The sequence below is a fragment of the Ranitomeya imitator genome, chromosome 1 (genome assembly GCF_032444005.1).
Source record: "Ranitomeya imitator isolate aRanImi1 chromosome 1, aRanImi1.pri, whole genome shotgun sequence".
NCBI classification, from domain to species: Eukaryota; Metazoa; Chordata; class Amphibia; order Anura; family Dendrobatidae; genus Ranitomeya; species Ranitomeya imitator.
Window position 1 is genome coordinate 1072520807 of NC_091282.1, and position 6000 is coordinate 1072526806.

A 6000-nucleotide genomic window follows, 5' to 3' on the forward strand; every position below is an offset into this window, starting at 1 on the left:
ACAGTATCCTGTCTCAATGAGAATCAGGCATCGCTGCCAACAATGTGCTGTTTGTGAGTTTTTTCATATTTATGGATAATTGCTTTACGTTATATGGTTCATTTATGGAAAAACTGAACAAAAGAGACAAGACATGGGAGATGGTTCCCGGGCCGTTTACCATTTGTTCTGTTGCTTTCCTTCGTATCCTAATTAAGGGAACAAGATGATATATCTGACAATTTCTTTAATTATGTAATTATGTTTCCCATTCTGTGTTCAGTTAATTTCCGTCCCTGAGGGCAGATGTGATTAATGATGCAGAATTAATTACATCTGTGCTATAATATTCCGTTTTCCTTGGTTGAACTAGCTTTAGTTACCTCATAAACATAATTTTGCACAAAATGTTTCAAATCAAGTACTTAAAACCGTAGATCTGTTCCTTTTTATATGTTTGAAGTAAACCTTTACAATTTTCCAGTGCTGCCTAAATGGTTGAAGCAGTTCAAAGATTGTGGAGTGTAATCCAAAGAGGTTAAAGAATATTTCCCAAAAAACGCACTCGTCAACATTGAAATTGCAAGGCCAAGAAGGATAAGTCATAGAATTATGCAAATTACAGGATGGATAGCGATGTTAATAATATATAAAAATGATGAAAAAATGGAAACAACATTTTTGAAACATCTCAATTTATTCAGTATCGAGTATGCGCTTCATGTGCAGAAAAAAAATCACTTGCACGTCTTGTCTTGTTGTTACTGACGTTATTAATGGTTGTCTGAGGATTGTTCTGCCACACTAAATGCACTTGGGCAAATCATCAAGATCCACTGCTGGCAGCTCCATTTATAATTGCTAATCGATAATGTCCCAAATGTGCTCAATGGCTGCAGGCCATGGCAGCATGTTAAGTCCATGCATGATGCTCACAGTAGAATTAGCAGCATGTGGTCTGTCATTGTCGTGTTGAAAGACAGCTCTTGGCACACTTTGGATAAATAGCCTCACCACTGGTTTCAGGACTAAATGTAACACCGAGCTGTTAGTGTACCTAGAATGAAGTCTAGTGGGCTCTGCTACCATACATTATGTCAAACCACACCATAATTCCAAAAGTAGGACTGATATGATGTACCATTAACCCCGTGTTCTCCAGATGGAGACCAGAGGCTGGAATTGAGGTCTACCCTTCAGTGATGAGTCCCGCTTTTCTCTTGAATGCAATGATAACGGGAGATTGGTCTGGAGACTACGCGGCCATTAGGAAGCCTTGACTAGTGAGCATCACAGTGGTCGTATTTCTAGAATTATAGCGTGAGATAGCATATTGCATGGTAGCCAGACTCTCTACTTTTCATTCCAGGTAATTGTCTCTCATCGAGCACATCTAGGATATCATTATTCAGCAAGTGCAAAAGAGCTGGCAGCAGCAGATCTTGATTATTTGTATGCCCAAATGCATTCAGCATGGCAAAACATTACTCAGCAACAATACAAATTAATCCTAATTCTGTCCACCTTTACCCTGGCAGCAGCATATGCCAGAGCCCTGTTCCTCAGATAGATGCAGTCCATGGATGGACCCACATATACCCACATATACTCTACATTAATGAAATATCCTGAGGATCTACTATATAATTGTCTAAGGGTCACTTCCGTCTTTCTGTCTGTCCTTCTGTCTGTCACGGATATTCATTGGTCGCGGCCTCTGTCTGTCATGGAATCCAAGTCGCTGATTGGTTGTGGCAAAATGCCCACGACCATTGCCACGACCAATCAGCGACGGCCACAGTCCGGCGGCAATATGGCCGCTCCATACTCCCCTCCAGTCAGCCCTCACACAGGGTTGATGCCAGCGTTACCGGAACGCGGTGTAACGCACTCCGGTTACGCAGCTATTAACCCTGTGTGACCAACTTTTTACTATTGATGCTGCGCATGCAGCATCAATAGTAAAACGATCTAATGTTAATAATAATAATAATAAAAAAGGTTATTCTCACCCTCCAATGTGCGTGCTGTCCTCGACAGTGCAAGCGGTAGGTTCCGGTTCCAAAGAAGCTATGCGAGAAGGACATTCCATGACGTCACAGTCATGTGACCGCGACGTCATCACAGGTCGTGCGCTCATACCAACACTGGGACCGGAAGCTGCAGCGTGCACCGCACACAGGCAACAGGACTACAAGGGGTCCTCGGAGGGTGAGTATATGTTTCTTTTTTATTTTTTTAACCTGTTACATGCATGGCTGGGCAATATACTTCGTAGCTGGGCAATATACTACATGTCTGTGCTGTATACTACGTGGCTCTGTGCTGTATACTACGTCGCTGTGCAATATACTACGTGGCTGTGCAATATACTACGTGGCTGTGCAATATACTACGTGGCTGGGCAATATACTACGTGGCTGGGCAATATACTACGTGGCTGGGCAATATAATACGTGGTTGGGCAATATACTACGTGGCTGGGCAATATACTACGTGGCTGGGCAATATACTACGTGGCTGGGCAATATACTACGTGGCTGGGCAATATACTACGTGGTTGGGCAATATACTACGTGGTTGGGCAATATACTACGTGGCTGGGCAATATACTACGTGGCTGGGCAATATACTACGTGGCTGGGCAATATACTACGGGGCTGGGCAATATACTACGGGGCTGGGCAATATACTACATGTCTGTGCTGTATACTACGTGGCTCTGTGCTGTATACTACGTCGCTGTGCAATATACTACGTGGCTGTGCAATATACTACGTGGCTGTGCAATATACTACGTGGCTGTGCAATATACTACGTGGCTGGGCAATATACTACGTGGCTGGGCAATATAATACGTGGTTGGGCAATATACTACGTGGCTGGGCAATATACTACGTGGCTGGGCAATATACTACGTGGCTGGGCAATATACTACGTGGCTGGGCAATATACTACGTGGTTGGGCAATATACTACGTGGCTGGGCAATATACTACGTGGCTGGGCAATATACTACGTGGCTGGGCAATATACTACGTGGCTGGGCAATATACTACGTGGCTGGGCAATATACTACGGGGCTGGGCAATATACTACGGGGCTGGGCAATATACTACATGTCTGTGCTGTATACTACGTGGCTCTGTGCTGTATACTACGTCGCTGTGCAATATACTACGTGGCTGTGCAATATACTACGTGGCTGTGCAATATACTACGTGGCTGGGCAATATACTACGTGGCTGGGCAATATACTACGTGGCTGGGCAATATAATACGTGGTTGGGCAATATACTACGTGGCTGGGCAATATACTACGTGGCTGGGCAATATACTACGTGGTTGGGCAATATACTACGTGGTTGGGCAATATACTACGTGGCTGGGCAATATACTACGTGGCTGGGCAATATACTACGTGGCTGGGCAATATACTACGTGGCTGGGCAATATACTACGGGGCTGGGCAATATACTACGGGGCTGGGCAATATACTACGGGGCTGGGCAATATACTACATGGCTGGGCAATATACTACGTGACTGGGCAATATACTACGTGGCTGGGCAATATACTATGTCGCTGGGCAATATACTACGTGGCTGGGCAATATACTACGTGGGCTGTGCAATATATTACGTGGCTGGGCAATATACTACGTGGCTGGGCAATATACTACGTGGCTGGGCAATATACTACGGGGCTGGGCAATATACTACAGTGCTGGGCAATATACTACATGGCTGGGCAATATACTACGTGACTGGGCAATATACTACGTGGCTGGGCAATATACTATGTCGCTGGGCAATATACTACGTCACTGGGCAATATACTACGTGGCTGGGCAATATACTACATGGTTGGGCAATATACTACGTGGGCTGTGCAATATATTACGTGGCTGGGCAATATACTACGTGGCCTGTGCAATATACTATGTGGATATGCATATTCTAGAATACCCGATGCGTTAGAATCAAGCCACCATCTAGTATGCTATAAATGTTTAAAGGGAATCTGTCACCTAATTTTGGCCCTATAAGCTTCGGCCACCGCCATCAGGGGCTTATCTACAGCATTCTGTAATGCTGTAGATAAACCCCCGATGTAACCTGAAAGATAAGAAAAACAAGTAAGATTATACTCACCTGGGGGGCATCGCAGGTCCGGGTCTGGCGCCTCCCATCTTCATACGATGTCGTCATCCTCCTTGCTTCTTTTGTGGCTCCTGTGCAGGCGTACTGATTTGCCCTGTTGAGGGCATTGTAAAGTACTTAATTGCGCAGGCGCCGGGGCTCTCTGACCTTTCCCGGCACCTGCGCACTGCAGTACTTTGCTCTGCCCTTAACACGGCAGAGAATTATGACTGCGCAGGAGCTGCGGCATCAGCAAGGAAGAGGACGACATCGTATGAAGAAGGGAGGCACCGAATCCGGACCTGCAACGCCCATCGGACCGGACCACTTCGGGACCGCCCCTGGGTGAGTATAATCTAACCTTTTTCTCATCTTTCAGGTTACATCGGGGGCTTATCTACAGCATTCTGTAATGCTGTAGATAAGCCCCTGATGACGGTGGCCGACGCTTATAGGGCCAAAATTAGGTGGCAGATTCCCTCTAAGTTGGAAATATTCCTTTAACATTTTATGACTACTACTTTCAATGTAGTGAAAAGCATATCAAAAGCCTATGACTACCTGTCAGTTTACATTGAGGGCCCCTTATTATTGTAGTAGGGGTATCTTTGCCACTGAAGAATCTGTTCTGACTCAGGCCTCATTCAGACATCAGATTTTCTCTGTACGAGAAAAACAAACTGATTATTTTGATCAAAGTGTGGACCGATTGTCATCAGATTTTCTGATACATGGAGAACAAAAAAAAAAAAGTTTCTTCACCTTCTCCATTCTGACAGTCTGTCAGTGGCATCACTGCACCAAAGAACATGCCCCAGACTTTTACTCTCTATGGTGCAATATTTGGGACTTAATTTGAGTTTGAGGTTGATTATTACCATCTGTTTGGCTATATGGCACTATTGATTTCAGGCACACTGTGTAGCTCTCTTTTGAGGGGAAATTAAAATAATGACACAATTTTTGAAGTATTGGGATCACTGTGCAACTCAACAAGTGCAGTCATGGTCAAATTGAGAAGCAGGAGGCACAGAATAAGAGGAAGCAGCAGGATTGGGAGTTTGTGTATGTTGTGAATAAGGCCGGAATCACACTAGCGATGAATACGGACGAGTGCTATGCGATAAATATCGCATAGTACTCGGACTAGTATTCATCTATGGGGCAGATCACATCACCGTTTTTTTTGCTCGGCTCACTCTCACCCATATAGGCCTATGGGTGCGAGTGATGTGCGATATACGCTGACCCCGGCAACGGAGGAGATGGAGAAATTAATTTATCCGCCTCCTCCGCAGCTGTGCTCCGATCCTCCCTGTGCGAGAGAATCGGAGCACAGACGCAAGACACTCGGCTCACACTCGCAGCAGAGCAGGAGCAGAGGGTCATTAGCATATCGCATCAGATGCCTTACGCTAGTCTGGCCCCGGCCTAAGTGAAATGATGCTGGAAATATCGTGGCTGAAAAAAGTTATTAAGGTGGTCTCGGCCAGATGGAAAAGATGGGAAAAGTGAATGTGTGCATCCTTAAGGCTATGTGCACACGTTGCGGATTAGCCTTAGGAATTTCTGGTGCGGATTCTGCCTCTCGGGCAGAAAACGCATCTGCGGATTTGTCATGTTTTTTTTGTGCAGTTCCGCAGCATTTTTTGTGCGTTTTTCTTGCGGATTTGCTGCATTTTTTACCCCTGCAGTTTTCTATAACGGAATGGGTACAAAAACGCTACAGATTCACAAAAAAGAAGTGACATGATACTTCTTTTAAACCGCAGCGTTTCCCGCAGCGGATTTTCCGCAAAGTGTGCACAGCATTTTTTTCTCTCATTGATTTACATTGTACTGTAAATCAATTGCGGACCTGCAGCATTTCTGCAACTCAA